Below are 24,362 nucleotides of genomic sequence, written 5' to 3' on the forward strand. Positions count from 1 at the left end.
TGCTTCTCGTATATGCATTTTGTTCTTACTTTGTTCTTAATTAAATCTTAAATATAGGGAAAAAACAAAAAAATTAAACACACTTGAGGGAATAATAATCCATGAATGATCAATAATAGTAGACATTGAAGGAAAAACATGATTTTTCTTTAATACATTTGACAACAACAGTGTTAAATATTCACACATGCTGACTTACCCTATGCTCTGTTTTCTATAATAATATGCATTTTACATCTCAACAAAATCATCCAATATTCAAATGAAACAAGACATATGTGACAACAAAATCTTTTTTTTTTCCTGGAAATATCTCAAGAAATACGTAATTTGACACACTTTGACCCAGACTAGAATAAATGATTTTGTGAAGACTTTTATATTAAAGTAACTTGCAGCACTCATACCAAAAGCTTCTTTTTGCAGTGGTTGGCAATTTATTCAGAGACCCACAGCCAATCAATGTACAGAGAGTAGGAGATGGGACAGCAAACACAAGACTTGGATTGAAACTTCCGCGCAGATGGGAGGGGAACTAATGAAGTCCCACTACTATCTGAGGTGTTACTGGCAACTTGGAGAGGGAGATGGCTGCTTGGAGAGGAAGAGATAGTTTTCTTCAAGGATTTGGGCCCTGAGATGCTACCCATGAATGAGTAGATGTTCCTACATCATACATATGTAGGCATGTAGGCAGCACTAAACCAATCCCCACCCCCACCCCTCTCTCTCTCTCTCTCTCTCTCTCTCTCTCTCTCTCTCTCTCTCTCTCTCTCTCTCTGTGTGTGTGTGTGTGTGTGTGTGAGAGAGAGAGAGAGAGAGAGAGAGAGAGAGAGAGAGAGAGAGAGAGAGATCACTCACAAGAAGTTGGGAGGGAATCACGGTTATGGTAGGAAGAATAGAGGAGGAATTGGATAGGCAAAAATAAATGGCGGGTTCCATTGAGACATGTTGCATTCATGTATTACTATTAAATAATATATAAACAAATACAAATGAAGGAATAAACATTAAAAAATAACTTTCACGATATTGAAAATATTGAGAGAGCTCTATGTGATGGCCAAAGTATCACTAAGATCCACTTCTCATTCTCAGTTCTGTATGAGTACGTAGTGGTTGTTTACATTTAAAAACAAATGAGAGATTTCATAGAGCAGATTGTAGTAAGGACAAAAATTTGGTAAAGTCAGGATTTTCATATCTCTAAGGAGTCTGAAGTTTTGAGGATCATGATTTTACTACAGTATTCTTTTAAATTCATCTTATTTACTTCTTATAACTATTAAACACTGCAAAATCCTTTCTTTATCTCAGCAGTAATGGCCTGTGGACCTTTAGATGTCACTATTGAGATAATACTGTTTTAATTTTCAAACATGGGTTCGAAAATGAAAATCTAACTTTTTTCTCTCTCTTTCTTCCTTCTATCTGTGCTTCCTCCCTCCCTCTCTCTCTTCCTTCCTTCCTTTCTTCTTCTCCCCCTCCCTTCCTTCCTTCCTTCCTTCCTTTCTTTTTTCCTTTTGGTATGGTTTGGTTATCCAAAGGAAGAAGTTCAATAGTTTTGTTAAAAACAATATTTATTTTCTTTAAGTTGGATGTGGTGATATTGTGCTCCCCCAAAATATATCATGCACCCTAATAAACTTATCTGGCATCAGAGAACAGAACAGCCACTAGACAGACATAGAGGCCAGAAAATGGTGGCACTCACACCTTTAATCCAGACCTTCTGGAGGCAGAGATCCATTTGGATCTCTGTGAGTTTAAAGCCACACTGGAAACAGTCAGGCATGGTGACTCACGCCTTTAACCCCAAGAAGTGAGCCTTTAATCCCAGGAAGTGATGACAAGAAGCAGAAAGGTATATAAGGTGTGAGAACTAGGAACTAAAGCCTGGTTAAGCTTTCAGGCTTTTGAGAAGCAGTTCAGCTGAGATCCATTTGGATAAGGACTCAGAGGTTTCCAGTCTGAGGAAACAGGATCAGCTAAAGAACTGACAAGGTGAGGTAGCTGTGGCTTGTTCTGCTTCTCTGATCTTCCAGCATTCACCCCAATACCCAGCTCCAGGTTTGTTTTTATTAATAAGACCTGTTAAGATTCCTGCTACAGTCTGAGTCTCATCAAAACCACCACATCCATGGGGCAGCTGTGAAGAACAAGAATATTATCTTTGAAATTCCATTTTCTTATGATCACATCATATATATTATTTGACACATAAAGATTTGGCTAGAGTGACCAGGTAGATGTCACAATCCTTTAATCCTAGCATTTGGGTAGTAATCTCTGTGAATTTGAATTTAAGGACATCCAGAGTTATAGAGAGAGACCTTGTCTCAAGAAACACCACCACCACCAAAATACTTTGGCTAGAGAAGGAATATTTGATGATGGGACTTGGAGGAACTTTGTTTTCTTGTAGACCCTCCCATGATACCATCACTAAATTCATGGTTAAAATAAAACAAAACAAAATGTCTTTGAAACTGAGAAGAGTAAGTATAAAGAAGTATACTTCATATATCCAAGTTGTCACTTATTACAAAGCAGCCTGATTACATTCTAGGATGAACAATGGCAGAAATGTTAATACTACTGTTCCTTATCTAATCTAATTTATACAATTCCTGAAATAAGAGTAGGTGCCCAGCAGCAGCTTTCAAAACTTGTGTTACTAGATTGAAAGCAAGTGACGGTTTTCCAGAATATTGATTTTTTTTCATGCAAACTTGAAGAGAACATTTAATGCTGGAACACAGTGTCTTTTATTTTTTAAGGTGATGTATGAGTGTGACAGTGTGCAGGTGAGGCATGCTCTGCTCATGGGGGAACCAGGTATGGCTTATTGCTGTAAAGTTTTTAGAACTATAGTGATACTTTCTGTACTTTAAATATCATAGAATATTAAAAATACTGTTGTTTTCCAACCATACAATGCCTAAGTCATTTGTTATGTAAATCGTCCATCAGTGAGAAAAGAATCTTTGACAGTTGAAAAATGAGGATCAAACCATAACACATAAATTGAAACAAAGAGAAGTCTGGGAATTGTGGAGCATGCCACTTGAATATTCAGTGAATACTGATCAGTATTTGCTTGTGAGAAGATTATGCCAGACTGGGAACACAACCACTAAAGAGGATTAGATGCCTAGGTACTTGGCAGTCACATAGGGCCTTGATGTGAATTCATTCTACCAGCCAAACCAGAAACCGAATGGCTCATGGGACATTCATTGGGTACAGCACAAGGATGCTTTTGTCTTCAGAGTGGGGAAAAAACAAACCTAGAATAAACACTGTTTTCTTTAGTCCTTCCTAACCTGTGCTCCCTTCCCACCCAGATCAAACTGTTTCCAAGTAACTAACTGTGCCGCAGATGAAAGTGAAAGGACACAAACAGGAATAGAAGTGTCACTCAACAAGGAAAAAAAATCAAAATGCCTGGCATTCACAAAAACGTAACATCAATTTAAAGAGGCAGAGAAACATCACCAATAATGAAAACTAAAGTCAAAATCAAGCTGAAACAGATGAAAATTTAAAACTAGACCAAAGAACAATTAGAAAGGAAATATAGTCAGGTCAACTGCTGTGATAGGAAGGAGGGTGGAATTCTATTGAAGGTGAACATCTCAATCCCAGCATCATTCTACCCACCATGCATTCTTATATCTCTCCACTGGAGCCAAAAGGATGTGAGAGTAGCCTGGTTACTCAGTTTCTTCAGTTCTCAGATAGGAAAGTCTAAGGATTTCCTCCACCTCCCAGAACCTCCAGCTGCTCCTGAGAATGAGTTTCAGTCTTTTACAGTGAATGCTCTGTTGGCAGAGCCATTTCTTCCCTTGCTTCTCTGTTTTGTTTTTCTGCTTCCTAGTGGTAAGTTGTATGGTCACATCTCAAATTAATGACTTGAACTCAAATCTTATCTTTGGGCTCAGCTCTGGAGAAATCTAAATCTGGATCGTGACTGTTCTCACATGTCATACTATACATCTAACTGAAGAGTTTAATGATGACAGAGAAGCAATGGACAAGTTGAGTCTGAATCCTCATGACTGAGACTCCAGGTTCATTTATTGATTTTTCTAAGTGTTTGGGTAACTCATATACACTAATGATATTTCCCTTTACTTCATTATCTATATCAAAAAGTTGACTTCAACCCTTTCTATTATGCACTGTGTTGAAGCAATATGGGAGGCAACTGATAAGTAAGCTTTCTTTTATCTTCGATACTCCCATCCTCCAAAAACTAAAAATCATAAAATGTCCAAATGGCCTCTGAATTGAATGAAGCTCCTGCTTCAGAAAAGGACTTTCACAGTAGCAAACTGTCAAATAAGACTCTGCCCATTCATTTTCATTTGGCTGTTCCCTAACACTTTTACACCATAAAAATATTATTTCACTTATATACTTGCCCCACTTCATTTTTCTGTAGCCATCAGAAGTCTTTTTCTCCTTATATTGAAAATAGATTCTTTTCTCTGACCATATATCCTGATTACTGTGTCCTAGCTCACTACTCCTCCCAGTTCCTCCCCAGCTCCCCTCCCATCCCTTTCTGTCTCTGCTTAGAGAGCAAACATGCTTCTAAGGGATAATGATAAATTATCACAAAATAAAATAAGTTAAAGCCAAAACCATCACATCAGAGTTTGGCAAAGACAAACAAAGAGAAGGAAAAGAGCCCAAGAAAATCCATAAGATTCAAAAATGCATTAGTTCACACACCCAGGATTCCCATAAAAAACACTAAACTTGAAGATATATATATATATATATATATATATATATATATATATATATATATATATATATATATATATATATGCAAGGACTTGGTACAGACCCATACAGGCTGTGTGTATGCTGCCTCAGTCTCTGTGAGTTCATTTGAGCTTTGAACATGTTTATGCAGATGGATTTGTTTTCCTGGTATCCTTCGTTCCCTCTGCCTCTTAAACTCTTCCTGCTTCCTTTTTCCCAATACATCGGAAACCTTGAGATGAGACTCTTCAATTTATATTTGCCAACTTTCATTGCCTCATAATAAAACAATAATATTATTAAATTTTTGGGTTCCCCTTAGGAATGAATGCTTCATCACTTTTTGTCATCTATGCAAAATTAAAGAGGAGATTTTGTGTGTAGTCACATGTAGTTTGGTGTCGGGGGAAACTTCCTCCAACCACAAAGGGCCACCTGTTGACAGAATGCACAGAGACTTTGTCCTGTGGTAACAAACAACTGATAGACATAGCCTCCATTTTTAAATAGATAATCTGGGAAATTCAAATTTTCTCAGGGTTTAGGAAAATTGTTTAGAACTTTTACTTGACAGAATATGTGTGCTTTGTATCAAAGGTTTGCTCTTTTTTAAGCTGGTATGTATTTATCTTGTGAAGTGTCATTCCGTCCAGCTGCCTGAAGTTATGTCCTGGAGAAAAAAATCTTTTATAGGCTAGGACTCACTTATGCTCTCAAGTCCTGTATTAAATGGATACTTTTATTTAGACAGTATGAAAATGGTTTGGAAATCAACAAAATTCATTATTCTAATAAATATAGAGAAAATAATATTGATTCTATCCTGTAATAATTAATAACTAGTAACTATGACCATCAATTGTATTTCAAATCCTTTAAAGGGAGGTCGTTTTTCCCTGACCTAATTTCAAAACCTTGGTAAAACTGAATATTTTTTTCACTAATGGTAGACAAAAGAAGACCATTGAGCACCTAAACCCGTGGACATAGTAACAATAGTGAACATTAATTTCCAACTAGACATACTCAGAATACCTGTGGATAGAGTTTCAATGAGGGGCTATCTCCATGAGGTTGGCTTGCAGGTATGTATGTCCATTAGGATATTGCCATAATTAAGTCAATTGGTGTGGGAAAAAACAGCCCATTGTGGGTGGTACCACTCCCTAAGATAGGAGTTCCTGAAATGTACAGGAGTGGAGATGGAGATGAGTAAAATAAACACATACGTGAGCATGTATGTCTTTACTTATTTCTTTTCTTTGTTCTGGGTGTGATGCCAGCTTTTTCAAGTTACTCCTTTGACTTTCTCAAAATGATGGGCTGTAACATAGAATGATGAAGTAAAATAATCTTCTTTCTACCCTAAGTTTCTTCTTATCAGGGAATTTTGTCACAGACAAAGAACTGGAACAGAAATTGTTGCTAAGGCATTGAGGTTATTGCTATGATAGACCTTACTGTGTGGTTTGTATGACTTGGATTGTTTCCTGCCATTAATGTATAAACACTTGGTATATTGGGCTAAAATGAGGGTTTATAGGCTGGAAGCATGGCTTACTGGAGTATTTTATTGCAAATTAAAGATAAGAATGCTCAGAGAAACATGGAACATTGTATGCTGGCTTATGGGATTTTACAACAGGAACAGGGATATAAGTTCTTATTGTGATATTTTGGCTAAGAAACTATGTGTGATGATCAGACTGGGACTAGAGAATTAACTGTGACTGTTTAAGAGATCAGAACCATTTTGTATTAGAGAGAAGGTTAACGTTACCCTTGACAAGGGTCGAAAAGGCCATTGGGCCTAACAATGTACAGTTTAGACATTGACACCTACATTACAGCATCTAAACAGTGTTTTTAAATTCATACATCATTATCAAATAGGCTTTATCCCAAAAATACAGGGATAATTTGACATACATAAATCAGTAAATGTAATCCATCATAAAAAAAAAAAAAGATCATTTCATTAAATGCAGAAAAGGGCCTTTGGCACAATCCAATAGCCCTTCATCTTAAAAGTCCTAGAGACACTAGGGTTACCTAGAACAGACCCAATATACTAAAGGCAGTTTACAGAAAGCCCATAGTTAATATTAAATCAAATGGAGAAATATACAAAGCATTTTACTAAAATTAGAAACAGTACAAGGTTGTCCATTTTCTCTATATCTATTCAATATAGTGTTTAAAAGCTTAGCTAGAGAGAGAAAGTCAATTGAAGGAGATCAGGGGGATACAAATGGAAAGTAAGAACCTATCCTATCTTTATTTGCATATCATATAATAGTATATATAAGTGACTCTAAAATTTCCACTGGGAAGCTCCTATAGCCTAAAAATCCTTTCAGCAAAGTATCTAGATACAAAATTAACTCACAAAAATCAGTAGCCCTTCTAAACATGAATGAAAAGCAGACTGTTAAAAAAATATGAGAAAAAGGAAGACCTGTCACAACAGGTTCAAATAACTTAAAATATCTTGAGGTAACTCTAACCAAGTGAAAGACTTGTATCACAAAAATTTTAAGACATTGAAGAAAGAAACTGAATAGGATACCAGAAGATGAAAATATCTCTTATGCTCATTGATAGGAAGAATTAACAATAAAAATGACTATTATCAAAAGCATTCTACACATTCAATGCAATCCACATCAAAATTACAAAACATCATTGATCCCGAAAGCAAAATTCTCAGTTTCATATGAAAACACACACACACACACACACACACACACACACACACACACACACACACCAAAAAAGAAAAGCAAAACAAACAGAAACATATTTAAAACAATCCTGAATAATAAAATAAACTGCCAAAGGTTTTACTATTCCCAACCTCAAATTGCACTAAAGAGCCATAGTAACTAAAAACAGAATGACATTGGCACAAAAAAAAAAAAAAAAAAAAAAAAACAGACACATTGATCATCGGAATCAAATTGAGAACCCAGATAGAAACACACATACTTGTGTTGTGGAATATTTGATCACACTGTGAACCTTGAGATTGCACTATTTACTTGAAAAACCTGCTTCTAGTTATGGTGTGGCTCAGCCTTAGCACACATCTTCAATCCAAGAGCATTCACCTTGAATATTGTAAACAGGATTAAAAAAAAATAAACCATAGTCCAGAGGTGGAGCAAGCAATGAGTTAACAAGAAAAAAACTATAGATAGTGAGAGGAAGTCAGGAGGATGGAGGGAGAAATGCACAAGAAGTTGGAGGAGTTTTGTTTGAGATGGTGTAGGAGAAGGTTTTTTCTGGGACAACAGTGGAAGAGGAAGTAGCTGGTTGCTTTCTTTGACCCTCTGAGCTATCAGGTTTTCACTCCAGCATTTGGCTCCCAAGTCTTACTGATATAATAGAATGATAGAGACTTAGTTAAAAACAGCACCTATGGAACATGGTTTTTTTTTTTTTAATAAAAACACAGAAATGCACACTGGAAAAAAAGGCAGTGTCTTCAACAAATGGTAATGATCTAAGTGGATGACTGCATAAAGAAGAATTCAAATAGAACTATATTTACTACCCAGCATAAAACTCAACTCCAGGTAGATCAAATACCATAATATATAACCCAGATCCACTGAACCTGACAGAAGAGAAAGTAGGGAATAATCTTGAACTCATTGCCACAGAAAAGACTTTCTAAACTGAATATCATTATGACAGGCACTAAGATCAACAATATATAAATGGACCTCATGAAATTGAGAAGCTACTGTATGGCACAGGAAATCATCCTTTGGACAAATTAGCAGCCTACAGAATGTGAAAAGACTTTTACTGACCATACATTCAATAGATTGCTAATATCCAATATATATATAAAGGACTCAAGAAACTAGATATCAAGAAAACAAATATCTCAGTTAAAAAGTGGAACACAGATCTGAACAGAATTCTCAAAAAGAGAAACCCAAATGACTGAAGAAACAAAGTAATGTTTCTTTACTACATCAGTAGTCTTCAGGGAAATCCAAATCAAAACTGCTTTTACATTTTTTTTTTTTTTTTGAGACAGGGTTTCTCTGTGTAGCTTTGCGCCTTTCCTGGAGCTCACTTGGTAGCCCAGGCTGGCCTCAAACTCACAGAGATCCGCCTGCCTCTGCCTCCCGAGTGCTGGGATTAAAGGCGTGCGCCACCACCGCCCGGCTGCTTTTACATTTTATCTCACACTGATCAGAATGGATAAGATCCATAACACAAGACACAGCACATCTGGATAAGGATGTGGAACGAGGGGAACACTCCTCCATTGCTGATGGGAGTGCAAACTTGTAAAGTCACTATGGAAATCAATGTAGTGGTCCTTTGTGAATATAGGAATTGATTTACCTCAACATGCAGCTATACTACCCTTGTACTATCCTTGGACATATGCCTTAAAGATGTGTCTATATACAACACAGTCACTTGTTCAACCATGTACATTATCATTCTATTCATAATAGCCAGAAATTGGAAACAATCTACATGCCTCTCAACAGTTGACTAGATAAAACAAATATTCATGTACATAATGGAGTATTACTCAGCCGTTATAAATAATGAAATCATGAAAATCACAGGTAAATGGGTGAAACTAGGAAAACTCATCCTTAGTGAGGTAATCCAGTACCATAAAGACAAACATGGTATGCATTTGCTTTTATGTGTCTATTAGCCATTATGTCAGTGATAACCCAGCTACAATGCACAGAACCACAGAAGTTATGTACAGAGCATGGGTTGGGCTAGGGGCCAACAGATCTCTCTAGGAAAGGGAAAGATTATAGATAGTTGAAGAGGGATTTGGGGCAGGTTCTGGAATAGGAGGATCAAGTGGGAAGGGAGAGGGAAAAGGGGGATAATGGAGAGAATACAGAGAAAGAGAGCTAACATTAAGGGCCATTTGAAGGGTAGTATGGAAACCAAATACAGTAGGCATTGCCTAAAATAAATACATATAATTAAGATAAACTAAGTGAAATCACCAAATAATGGGGGAAACAGAATGATAACTGGCCATCTATTGTCATCAAATGAAGCTTCCAGCACAACAAATGGGTTACATTTATTGAGTTGGTGGCCAAAGTGGTTCCATGTGAACCCCCAAACAACACAGGCTGTTGCCAATACTGTTGGTTGCTTTCCACAAACAAACATCAAGGCTTCATTGCAGAAGACAGCACCTACACAACTCATTGAACTTTGATAAGTCAAACTGGTGCCGACATAGAGATTTAACACCTACATTAGTGTCTTTAGTACAGGAAGGAACTCTGCATGCTACAAAAGGAAAAAGGTAGATACCAACCCATCCACAAACCCTTTGATCCACAGTGGTGTCCTGCCTTAAAAGTATGCTAGTGCTATTGTGGCATAAATATGGTGGGAATAACCAACCAACATCTGAATTGATTTAAGGACCACTCCAAGAGATGGAAACTATACCATACACTGCTTTGTTAACCAAAAGCCGGTGACTCAGCAATCCATGGCCTACGGTAAAATCAAATACTACTGTTCTACTAGAAGTATACAGCATTAAAATAACTTCTAAGAGCATTCTACTATACTCATAGATCAGTGCCTTGATCAGTCATCATCAGAGTAGCTTCCTCCTCCAGAATATTAGAACAAATACAGAGATGCATGGATAGATATTATGCAGAGAGTGTGAGACCTTGGAATACTCAGCCTTAAATGTGATGTGTTCATCAAATACTTTCCCTCAGTGATCAGGAAAATCCATGGAAGAGGAGCTGGAAGGAGTAAGAGTCAGAGGAGATGAAGGACACCAAGAATACAGGACCTTCTAAATCAACATGAAACATGGATGTGTGAACTTACTAAATCAGCATGCACAGGAGATGCATGGGTCTATACCAGATGGGGTCTGGGAACTCAAAGGAGAAGTAGACACATGTCCCCATCAGTACCACAGATGTAATCTCCAATTGATAACCACCTATGAGGGAATGTTAAATCTTTGAGGGAGTCTTATTGAGAAAACAACTCGTAAAGGGTAGGCTGAGTGCATGCATAGCAGCAGATGAGCAATAGTAAAGAAGTAAACAGCATCTTTGGAGGTTCTTTGTCTCATAATGTTTCGTTCTTTTAAAAGAAGTTATCATATAGATACATATATTGATATCTCTATATGTATATACACTCTTTTTTAAGGGAAAAAGCATACATATACATATGTATATAAAACAAGTCCTTTTTGTATATATTATGTATAAACGCTTCCAGTTTAGCGGGGTTTTTTGTTTGTTTGTTTTTTTGTTTGTTTGTTTTAGGATTCCTAAAATGCCAATAAGTGGGTCTTGGTTTCTTGTGCCTTCTCTTGTGCTCTTTTCCTCTTTTTTTTTTTCCTATTCCAATGTGTTGTATCCCCTAGAGTCCCGTGTGTTTTCTAATGAGAGACATAAGTAGACTAAGGTGGGGGGCATGGTGAGGAGGTAGTAGGAGAAGTTGGGGGGACTGTAGTCAGGATGTATTATGTCAGAAAAATCTATTTGCAATAAAAGGAGAGACAGAGCAAGGGGGAGAGGGAGAGAGAGAGAGGTGAGAACCATAGAAGTGTATCCTTTTGCCTCATGGCAACAATAGGGAAAAATTCCTCAGGGTCAGCAGCACACAGAGCAGATATAACTTTGGTGCAAGGAAGCAGGCTACAACTTAAGCTGGCAACTGCATTTGGCAATGCAAGTGTCATCCATATGGTCTTAGTTTTGAATGCATAATAAAATGTGAGGTTGAGGGGACCATGGAGAACAATTGAGGAGTAGTACCATGCAGCAGGCTTGGAGTCCCCATACAATGGACCTTCAACTGTAAAGTTGAAGTCTCATTTGAAATGGAGACCTCACAGTATTGAAGATGCCAGGACCATGGGATCTCTGACAGGAAGAGCTCCAGTTGTATAGTAGAGGTGGGCTAAGCCCAAGAGAAAAGATTAATGTGCTTCATGTGGCAGAGCTGTAGAGGTGAGGATACCTACAGCGTTTAAGCACTAAAGGCAAGCTTCACATCAAGCAACGTGATTTGATGTTCATGTTGCTGGTCTTTGGTTTAGTTTTGGGGTTATTGTTACTTGTGATGCCTTTATGCTTCCCTTTTGAAATAAGAATGCTACTCTGGGCCGGGTGGTGGTGGCACATGCCTTTAATCCCATCGAGATTTAAATCCCAGCACTCTAGAGGCAGAGGCAGGTGAAACTCTGTGAGTTCAAGGCCAGCCTGGTCTACAAAGTGAGTTCCAGGTCAGGCTCCAAAAGCTACACAGAGAAACCCTGTCTACAAAAAACAAACAAACAAAAGAATACTAATCTGTACCATCATGTATGGTAGAATGGAAGGTTATTCTTTTAAAGTGATGTATTTTTGTGTCGAGTTGGGATGGGTGGACTGTCGTGGTTGGCTTTAATTGTAGAATTGACAACTGACAATTGAATCACTTGAGTCTTAATGAAGGATTGTGTACATTTGGTTGGCCTGTGATCTTCTATATGGGGAATTGATTTGCTTAATTGATATAGAGAAACCCATCCCACTGTGGGTGGTACCATTCCCTAGGTAAAAGGGACTACTGAATTGCATAAGAGTGGAGAAATTGAGCTGAGTGCGATCAAGTGAGGATCTATGTATTAACTTCTCTTTGTTCTTGATTGTAGATATGATGTGACTAAATATTTGAAGTTCCCAAAATGATGGATTTTAAACTGGAATTTTGAGCTAAAATAAACCTCTTTCTCCTGAAAGTAACTTTTGACAGGTGTTTCATCACACATATGGAAATGAGACTATGTAACAATGTAACAATGATCTTACTCCCCTTCCTCTATAGGAGGAAGTTTATCCTTCTCTTTTACTCAGAAGGTGATTGTTATTGAGAACATATCATCATAACTTCCCCTTACTGATCGGAGTAAGCTATTCTAAAAAATATAATTATGTCTGTGTGTATATAACTTCAGATGTACATGCATAAATATATGTAGATGAAAACCATGTCATGATTTTTCTTCTCTTTAAATTAGAATAAATGAAGCTTTATGGAAAAATATTCTTTTGGTACATTAAGTAGCATTGCTAAAATAAAATGGCTAATGGGAACCTCTACTAGCTGATTCCCTGGCATCAGGTGCCCTGGCATATCTTATCACCTAAAAGTATAATAATGTTTTAATTATTAAATAAGTACATTTATACCGGGCATTTAATATAGAGGCTGCCATACAGAAAGCACTCACAAGTTAGGGACTGTTATTATACATCTTTGCATTTGAGCATCATCCAAGGAAACATAGAAAGAAAAGAATTCTTTGTCCCTGTGAATTTCCAGCAGTATAGTTTTATAATAAAACAATGATAATGGTAAAACAGCAATAGCCAAGGTGTGTCTAACATAGCTCATTTTGTCCTAAGCAGAGCAAAATATATTTTTAAATTGTTATTAATTCCAGTAATATACTTGCTTTGCAATTTATTTAACAATTTGGAATTCTAACTTTATAAATATTCTGCTTTTACTAATTGCTTAGTCAATTCAGATAAAAATCTAAAATTTGATTTTCAACAAGATTAAGGTGATCTACAGATTTGGATTGCTTCCAATGCCATGGATAACACATAGACTCTGTAACATTGTAGCTTAAGAGAGAAAAGATTAATTTTCCTACTCATCATAAAGTTCATAACAGACAAGCATATTTAATAAAATATTACCAAAAGAAAAATCACATATATTTATCTACTATGTTAACGTGGTATGGGGGCCTTTAGGTAGGAACACTAAAATATTGAGGAAGCAATATGTATGTGTCTGTGTGTGTATCTTCAATGAATATATATATATATATATATATATATATATATATATATATATATATTAGTTTAAAAGGTTATGGTAGTAACCTGTATGGAAATTACCAAGCCTATCTATTCAGATTCTTTCTGTGTTTTTGCCTTAATTTTTTCACTACAGAAACACGACAGGCAGCTGTCACATATTGAAGGAAGAAGGCAAATTTCTTTCTGGCCTTGAAGAGAAAGTGAGGAAATTCAGAGAATGACCTTCCTGAATTTTCCTAAATTTCTTTCAACTTAAAATCCTCAGAATTTCAGGAGCCATATTTTGAGGTATTGTGTTCATGGAAATGCTCATTAAATCTTGTCACAAAAGCCAGTGTAATTCAGTGCATCACCCAGTTACAATTTAAATGTCCTCTTCTGTTCCAAGAATGTTGAGATGTATCCACTGTGTAAAGCATCAACAGAACATTTATTTCATTCCATTAGAAAGTCTCTTCCATATCTTCAGGAAAACAGATAACTGTTTTCTAGACAGGAACAAACTCTTATACAATCTAGTCTATGTCCTCTTAAATATTGTAAATTTTGTGGAAGTATTCCAAACACATAATTGCAGATATGGATACGTGAATATAGACCAACAGGTAGCCATGCTTTAAAAATGTCAATAACTGTAGAAATTGGAATTTTAACCTGCCATTTGTTTTGTGGAGGGGGAATACTAATCCTAAGACCCCACACATACTAAACAGGGGTTTTATCACTGAATTACACAACTAGCCTCAGAGCTAAGTTCTGGGATGGTAGTTCAGCTCTCAGAGGCAGCTACATGTGAAAAAGAGAAGCTTCTGGGTCTAGTCCATCAGTATTTTATTCTCATAAAGAAAAAAAAAAGAGTAACAGTTAATGAATTTTTAACTAATCAGTTACATATATTCAATCACTATAACAAATCATTATAAGACCTCAAATTCATTCTTCATATTTTCATCATGCTACATAATCTGAAAAGCTGGCTTCTTGGGTACTACACACAAAAATGTGATTTGAATAGTGAGTGAGGGATCAAAACTACTTTGTGTTTTCTAAAGGGAGTATTAGTTTTACTTAACTGGTCAAAGAATATACCGTGTCTATTCAAACAAAATAGAATATAATTGGTATCCATGGATATTTCCTTTACAAGCAGATTTTGCAAAAATGTTATAGCTAGGACACTATTTTACATGAGGAGGAAGAGTGCTGGAATGATATCAATATACTTTAAACTGCAAAGCCTAATTCACTGAGAATCACAGAACTCAAAGCTAGACACAACATGTTCACAGCCATGGGGATGAACAAGTTGCCCTGTCTACTGCATACAAGCATGTACCCACCAGGTCACTCCTCCCTCATTGTTCACCCATGATCACTCAGGCAGAGAGGCTCTGGTTAGGACCCTTCCTGACATCCAGATGTGATATCACATTGATTCAGTGAGGTTCAGAGAGAAAAATCTTGCTGCATTCTTCATGGTGTGTTATATAAAAATCAAGTTACATCTGAGGAAAATTTTTCCTCTATTAACAGAAAAAAAAAAAGGAGATAATAGTTTCCCATTTGTGTTTGTTTTGATCTTGTAGAGTAAGGATAGGGGACAGAGTATAAAAAGTCCTTGTAATCCTAGTCAGAGTACTATGTTCTTCAGATTGCACTGTTTGTATCTTCTAATTTATCACGTTTCACTTATACCATTTATTTACTCACTTAGATTTTTATATTAGTGGATGTGTCTTTCATGTTTTTGTTGTTGTTGACTTCAGCTTGGGAAGCCAAGTGTACGTGTTGCATATTTATACTGCACCCAGTTAAGTGATGGCTGCTTCAGTTACTTTCTACATTTGAAAATAGACTTATTTCCTTGAGAAGAACTGAATTTTGATTCCTGTTTATTTTTCCATACTAAGTCGTGAAATTCCTTTTGTGTTAGTTATCTTTACTGTACCTATTTAAAGTTTGTGTGTAAGTATCAAGATGCTGAAATTTTAAGTCAGCTCCAATATCCAGGAATATTATCCAAGATTTAAACTTTGATGAACACTCAAAGTCAATGCCAACAGATCACTCAGGAGTCATATTGGAATACACACAGATTTACACACCCCAATCCTGACTTTCACATTAGGAATTGTGTCATTTATGGTAAGTATTAAAAATAAGGCAAACAATAAAATAATTTCAAGAACTATGATTGAAAACTGAGTGATAAAGCAGGAGAGGAGACAGACAAATTACAGCGATGCCATAAGAGAGCTCCTAATTTTTATATTCCAGAAAACCACAGTATCACTGTATTACTTCCAGGCATAATTAGTCTTTGCTTTACTAAGTAAGAATAACACTGAAATGTAATTTGTCTACAAATTCTGTCATTACAACACTGTCTCATGATATAATATGTCATCTAAAAGTCAGATTTCATCTCATCTATGCATGATATAGCTGCTTGGGCATTTGTGTAGATAGAGGCAGAAAGCCACAGGGTTTCAAAGTAACTAGACAGTTCAAATGTGCACATCCATAAGGTCATGAAATGTGCTATGGCCAGTAACAGATTAGTATAGTTCTTATAAAATACATAAAAATCAGCATATTAATTTCTCTTCCCATGTTTTTAAATTCATGACTCTAGCTTTCATTTCACAGTTAATGTAATCTTAACCAGGAAATAGTTTGAAGCAATCATAAGTATAAAACTCAAATGTAAAGACACAAAATTTAAAATGTGAAGACAGATTTCTGTTTTGTTTTTGTAGGTTTTAATGATTGAACCTATGAAAAATTATTTAACTTTTCTCATTAAAAAATTCCATCATTTCTATGAATGCTAATATTTAATCAATATAGAAGACTGGAGTACACTATTATTTAGATAGACAAAGACAGAGTCTAAATGCTGATGGTACCATGTAGTCTGGGTAATGAGTAAAAACACTGAGGAATATCCTGTAGTGGGGTCAGAGATGAAAGGGTGAATCTCCTATATGTTTTAATATGTGCTTTATTATCTGGTATCTAGAAAGCCATACACAAATACACAGGCACGTTCAAATCAACAGAAATCATCATAAAAAGTGAATAGGTATTATGTGTAGATCATAGTGTTGGTAATGTCTCTGTTCAGGCTATTTTTAGTTCCTAATTTTTATATAATATTGATTGCCTCTTTTAAAAATATTAGAATCACTCTGGAAAAAAATAGGATAATATATGAAGCACTTCACTGGACAATTTCAAGTCACTGAAAAGTCTGTAATGTGGTTGAACCATACTTGTAACAGGAATGTCTAAAATCCCATCACAAACAATGCACAATATCTATTTCCTCATCTTTAAAATTATAATAGTACAAGTATCTCCCGGGGCAATTGTAGTTTACAAAGCTAAATGCAAATGTTTTTTATTTTCATTGCTACCATTCTTGGGAGAATGACCTCATTATTTCTATGAGAAGAAAAGCAAAATTCATGTGTTTTTAAATGTGATTAGTCCATTCCTTTTTCACTGATATTTATAATTTATGTTTATGCAGGGGTAATGGTATATAGAATGTGGGCCACTGTAGCCTGCTCCAAACAGGGATTCACGCAGTATTATACAACCACTGTTAAAAAACCACATTTACCTGGAAGAGCATAAGGTAAGCAAATAAATTGAAGATTTACATTGGTAAGAATTTCCAATAAGGCAATTCAGCAAAGTTAATCCGTATATATGAATTTTGTTACATAGGTATGCATACACATGCATACATTTATAATCTAAAATTTAAAGATTGCTGAATTTGAGCATAGTATTTAAACCTCTAAGTTTATTTCCACTAACTAGCTTGTCGTATACACATCTTTTTGTACCATGTTTATATTGCTCATAATACAATGAAGTGCATAAATTTCCTGGACTGGTACTTTCAGAAGGACGATAGTGACATTGAAATCAGCCAGTTCATCATTTGTTTCCCAGAAGCAATGCCTTACCAGAATCTTAATATTCCTTCCATCACCAGGTGAGTTCCAGATGTATCCCCCACATCTACCTTTCGTCTTTCTTTTTCTTCCTTCCTTCCTTTCTTTTACTTTTCTTCTTTTCTTCCTTTCTTTTCTTTTCTCTCTCTTTCTTCTTCCCTCCTTCCTTCATCTCTCTTTCTTTCTTTCTCCTTCCTTCCTTCCTTCCTTCCTTCCTTCCTTCCTTCCTTCCTTCCTTCCTTCCTTTGTTTTTCTTTCTTTCTTTCTGCTGTGAAGTGTCTTTATTGATAGATATACCTTTATGATCTTGATAAATAATAGGTCTCTCAGATTTTTTTCCAGCAGTCTTTGATATATACTATGTTCTGCTACCAGAGTGCCAGAAATGAGTATGTGGGAAATTTAATCAAGACTAAGTATATTTTTTTGAAATTGCACTTTTTTGCAATTATTTTTTCTGACCTAGGATATAAATATTTTGCTCTTGTTTATTCAAGGGTTGACATTTTGATGATGTTCAGCTTTCTATCTACACATTGACTTTCTGCTCTTTCTAGTCAAGGTTTAAGCATCTTTCTCTTCTTCCTCAGCTGACTTCTCAATATTTTGCCTCTTTTTCTGGAGTGCTGTTCCAACCTTTTTCTCATGTCTCTTGGGTCTCAACCTTCTGGACTGCTTTCCTAGGTAAAGCTTCACTATCTCTTCTTCTTTGCTCATATGTTTCATTCTCTGAATTTCTGAAAATCATTAATAACACCTTACTTTACCCTATCTATTTCTCACTAGGTGAATAGGAGAGCCCTTACTTGGAAAAGTCTACATGAAATATTTGCAGTGGGATGCTGGATATCGTTAGTCTATATATACCCACATAATGATATTTTGATTAATTGTGGATCATGATTCTGATGTATCAGTAGGACTATGTTACCTCAGTTTGTCAAAATGTACTCTGGAATACTGCACAAGGAAATCAACTAACAGGCTGCGTCTGTGTATCCCTGGAGTTAGGTCATACATAACTCCACTTCCATTTATGAAGCGCTTACACTGTACTCCAAAAAATCCTTTCTTGCATTGGGAGCATAAGTTGCATGGTAATTTACAATTCAGGGGGCACTTCGCATTCATGCATACCTTACTGGAGTTCAGATGTCTCCATGTACTCAGTGTTTTACACAAACCATGGAGTTTATTTATTTATCTAACTTATCAAGAGCCATATGGTTGGTGCTCCAGGTAGCTTTTCTCACCCAACAATTTCTTCAGGCTTCCTCCTCAGGGTCAGAGTCAATCTACATAGTGGTGGAAACTACATCTTCTTCACCCTAGGAAAGAACAAAAAGGAGAAAGGTAAATGGTGTCATGTTAGATGGATTCACATTTGTTCACACCCTGCTGGGTAGAACAAAACACATCCTTTAGGATATCTGGGAAACTGAATTCCTACAAAAGGCTGATCAGAAGCCCAACAAATGCTGTATTGCATTAAACGATGGTATTCTTGAATTAGAATAAGCTCTCAGCAACTTCCCATAAGCACACAGACATGTCTTGTTGCCAGTTGTCTGCTTCTATATTTCACTAATGCTCTTGATTATAGAAGCAAGGCATGCATTGAGATGTCTCCCTCACATCTATCTCTTGTGCATTGGTTGAGAACAACAAGGACCTTTGACCAGAAAAAAAAAAGCCATTTTACCTCAGGAAACAAATGTAGTTTTCAAGGAACAATAAAGGAATAAAATGGGGAGGAATACTGGTCCAAAGAAACAAAGCTTCCAGTATCAGCTATAAGAGGGATGAAAGGTAGAACTGAGTAGAGCACCCTCGCACCAGAATTAATTACAAACAAGTAATGGAGAAAAATAGTGAAAGTTTCAAAAGGAAACTAGAAATTGGTCATATGCTAGCAAGTGATTAATCTTACCTACTGGTATTGTTAACAAGCCTACACTTTGTACAGAGGTGGGCAATGAGAGCATCTGAATTAGGATAATGATTTTGCACTTCCTAAAGCATTGTCTTGCTTACAATTTAATCTAATTTCTGAACTTCATTTCTCATCATTTCCTTTCTCCTGAGAGGCTGCTTCATGATACATACTAAAGAAAATGTAAAGTGACAAATCTCTTTTTGGAATAAATAGGGAGGAAGTGGAAACTGGTAGCCTTTGATACTTTCTCTGGTATAGAAACCTTCACATAGAGGAATTGGGGTTTAGAAAATAGAAGGCGGCATATTCTGATATTTTCAGGAAATAAAATATGCATGTTCTTTCATTTCTTCAATAGCCTGTATACCAGGAAAATTAAATTTAACCTCCTGAGCTACTTTGTCAATGAACCTTAATTAATGGCTTCACCACCTTATTATTTCCCCAATAATCTCTAGGAGGCAGAGAATTTACCTACACAAAAGAAATGGAATGTATAAGAACGGGAACTGGTTGGCATATTGATCTTTATGAGTAAGCTTATTGGAAAGATTTGTCTTTGGTTGCTTACTCTACATGTTCAATATTCAGGGTTGAATCTATCATACTCCTTTGTAATTTAAAGTCTATAGAACAGCCTTGGAAGGATCATCCTTCCAGTTTTTTTTTTTATGAATTACATGGCTATATATTTCAATGCTGAAATATTGTTTCTCCTTCAAATATATATTTTCACTCTAATTACCCTATAATTTTTTATTTTAATTTTAAGGTCAAGACTCTCTCTCTCTCCTCTCTTCTCTCTCCCTCCCTCCCTCTCCTCCCACCTCTTATTTCCTCTCTGCCTTTTTGCCATCATAATTGACTGCAAGAAACAGAATATACCATCTAGAATGGCTTGTACTAGATCTCAGAGAACACACTAGCTCATTATTGTTCATCTTGTCACTGTTCTTTCCTGTGCTAGAAGCATCCTTATACATGTGATCCAAATTCATTATGATAGGATATCAAACTTCTCTAGTCTGATATTCACTATGTTTAGGTCCCCTGAAGAAAGAAAGTGGTGAAGTCTAATGATTATTCTAGCCATTGCTGACAGGGTTGGTTAAAATCTTGCCAAAGTGAATAGTTGGAGGTGCAGCACCCTTTAAATACTCTCCATGTGTCCAGGAACCTTGCCCTGTCAACTTGACAGAACTTAAACAACTAAGAAGGGGTTTCGAATTGAGAGATTGCACAGAACAGACTGGCCTGTGAGCAAGTAAATGGGAGATCTACTTTTGATTGTTAATTGATGTAGGAAGGTTTAGTCCACAGTGACACCATTCCATGTACTGGGAGTGGGGGGCAGAGGTAATAAGAAAGCTCAGTAACCATGATCCTATGAGCAAGCTAGCAAACAGTATTCCTGAATGATTTCTGTTACAAGTTATTGTATTTCTTGAATTCCTGCCCTGACTTCATTATCACAGCCCAGGAGTCCATATGTGTATAGATTGATGTCTTTGTCTTCAATTCCATTCCATTGATAAATGTGTCTGTTTTCATGCCAATACCATGTGGTTTTCATTACTATAGCTCTGTAGTAAGTCTTCAAATTGGGAATGGTGGAACCTTCAGCAGTTCTTTTATTGTTCCAGATCGTTTTAGCTATCCTGTGATATTTATTTTTCTATCTGAAGTTGAAAATTGTCCTTCCAAGATCTCTAAATAATTGTTTTGGAATTTTGATGGGTACTGCATTGAATCTATGGATTGTTTTTGGTAGGATGGCCTTTTTTACTATGTTAAACCTGCTGATCCATGAGCACGAAGGACTTTTCCATTTTCTGATCTCTTCTTCAATTTCTTTCTTTAAACACATGATCTTTGTATCATAGAAGTCTTTCACTTGCTTGGGTAGACTGACTACAACGTATTTTATATTATTTGAAGCTATTGATTCCCTGATTTTGTTGTCAGCTCCTTCTTCTGACATTTTCTTTAACTTCTCTCTTCAAAGATCTGAATTTTTTAACATACAATTCTTTCACTTGTTTGGTAGAGTTACCCTAAGATATTTTATATTATTTGAGGCTATTTTGAAAGATACTGTTTCCCTAATTTCTTTCTCAGTCCAAAAAAGAAAAAAGAAAAAAAAAATCTTTTCCAGGATTTAAAATTGTACACATGGAAAGTGCTGAAAAGAATTTGCAACCTCAGTGTATTGGATCTTTGGTTACTGGCCCTTACTTGTAGTTCTTGATGTCAAAAGATGTATTACAGAATCTTCATTTCTTTATTTAATATTTTTATTTTATAGTTAACTTAATTTCACATATCAGCCACGGATTCCCCCGTCCTCTCTCCTCCCACCCCTAGCCCTTCCCCCCAATCCACCTCACCCCACTCCCACCTCCTCCCAGAATCTTCATTTTACCCTGGAGGTTGACATCACCAGATTGCAGGGGAGGGGAAGGGAGGGCGCTCAGGTAATACTACCAGTAGAGGGCAGGAAAGTTCCACATACAAAACTTGGCTGAGAAAAAGCTTCTAAACCTGACTACCAACCTGTAGTTAATAAAAACCTGAGCAGAGAAGCAAAATAACCAGGTTTAGAAAAGATTTATTTCAGCTGCATAAGCAGGAAAGTCATAGACTTCCCAAGAAAACTCCATCTGTGGAATTCCGAGCAGGGCAAGGTGTGTTAGTGATCAAAGGCTAGAGCTGAAGCCTTCAACCACTGTTGCTCCAAAAGACATAGTCCTACAGTTCCTGGCATGCACCCTTTTGTCAAGCTCTAAAAGACTTCTGTAAGGGAGTTTAAAATTTTAGTATCAGGAAGAAGACTGACTTTTTGGCTTCTGGATTGGGGAATTGGATAGTTTAAACACAGATCTGATGCACGAAGCTACATCTTATCTCCAAACAAAAGTGGAAAATGTAAGTGAATTATATCAACTTTATTATCAAACTATTTGATGCTAGGTAAATCTCCACTCAAACTTGGTCTCAATCACTTTAAAAGTACAAATTGAATTAGACCATTATGAAGACAGCTCTCCTCCCAGGCCCCCAATGCCCTTCAACAGTGTGGCTTCAATCTTTGAATAAATGCTCTAGAAAGAACATTTAAAGTACTTGAAGGTGGTTGCAAGTACAGAAATATCACACGAAGGGGAGGATTCTTGCTTTCTTCATACACTGCTACTGCTTTCCTTTCTGGTCTAGTGTTCTTAGCAAAACTTTTCCTGAAAGCCAAGTTTCAAATTATCTGTCTCACAGCACTCTGGGAAATTCTGCTTCAAATATCTATTTCATTAGAGGCAAACTGGAATTTTTTTTGTTTTAGCTAGCATTTGAAATTGTTGTAAAGGACCCTAAGTACTGGATTTAAAAAAAATCAAGTCTGTTTTTTACTTTGTATTTATAACTGTCTCAACAAGAAAAAGATTTATATATGGCCTCCACACACACCCTTTATTTTTGTTGATCCTCCCTTCCGTCCTCTCATCTCCCAATCTTCCAGCCACCATCCTGCACCTTTAACCCTGATGTTTCTCCTCTCCTCTTTCATATCACATTCGTTCTACTAGCATCTGTTCCCCTATAGCCTCTTTCTGATGTTCTGGCTTCTTCAGATACTCAAACTTAAACACATGAATCTAAGAATTTGAAGTAGGACTCCAGAAATAAGAGGTAACATGCAGTGGGGTTGGGTTACCTCACTAAATATGCCCTTTCACACTTCCACCCACTGACCTGCAGTTTCCATTGTGTGCATATAACACGATTTTTATTGGTTATTTACTTGTTGCTGGACATTTTTCCGATTGCATTTACCAGTTAATGTGAATAAATCACCTATGAGCACGGGTGAATAGGTTTTTTTATAGTAGGATGTAGAGTTTGCCTATACACCCATGAGTGATATATCTTGGTCATATGTCCATTATATGCCTAGATTTCTCAGTAACACCACATTGATGTCCATAGGGGCTTTGACACTCTATATTCCCAACAGCAGTTAACAAAGCTTTCATTTTTCCCATACCCCAGCATCTGCTGTCATTTGATTTGATTTGATTTGATTTGATAATTTAATTTAATTATTCCCTTGTCGTCATTGTCGTCGCCCCCCACCTTCCCCCACAGTCCACCCCCCACCCCACCCCACCCCTGTTCCCATCTCCTCCAGGGCAAAGACTCCCCTGGGGATTGAGTTCAACCTGATAGACTCAGTCCAGGCAGGTCCAGTCCCCTCCTCCCAGGCTGAGCAAAGTATCCCTGCATAAGCTCCAGGTTCCAAATAGCCAGCTCATACAAACCCTCCTCTTTCTCGCCAATTGGACTTCTGGAGCTCCACCTGGGGCCTGGCCGTGGATCTCTGCATCTGGTTCCCTCAGTCATTGGATGAGATTTGTAGCACAACAATTAGGGTGTTTGGCCATCCTATCACCAGAGTAGGTCAGTTCATGCTTTCTCTCACCCATTGCCAGTAGTCCATTGTGGAGGTATCTTTGTAGATTTTTGTGTACCTCTCTAGCACTTTGCTTCTTCCTATTCTCATATGGTTTTCATTTATCATGGTCTCTTATTCCTTGTTCTCCCTCTCTGTTCTTGATCCAGCTGGGATCCCCCGCTCCCCTAAGCTCTCATTCCTTTGAACCTTGCCCTTCATACCCCCACTCACGTCCAAGTTGTTCATGTAGATCTCATCCATTTCTCTGTCATTAGGCAATCCCTGTATCTTTCTTAGGGTCCTGTTTTCTAGGTAGGCTCCTTGGAGTTGTGAGTAGCAGTCTAGTCATCTTTGTTTTACATCTAGTA

At 36.7% G+C, this 24,362-nt stretch overlaps 1 pseudogene; it reads left to right on the forward strand.

Annotated features, from left to right (window-relative positions):
- The first annotated feature begins 6,526 nt into the window (after positions 1–6,526).
- LOC121822622 (U6atac minor spliceosomal RNA) lies at positions 6,527–6,645 on the forward strand (annotated as a pseudogene).
- The last annotated feature ends 17,717 nt before the right edge of the window (positions 6,646–24,362 follow it).

The sequence above is a fragment of the Peromyscus maniculatus genome, chromosome 14 (genome assembly GCF_049852395.1).
Source record: "Peromyscus maniculatus bairdii isolate BWxNUB_F1_BW_parent chromosome 14, HU_Pman_BW_mat_3.1, whole genome shotgun sequence".
Taxonomy (NCBI): domain Eukaryota; kingdom Metazoa; phylum Chordata; class Mammalia; order Rodentia; family Cricetidae; genus Peromyscus; species Peromyscus maniculatus.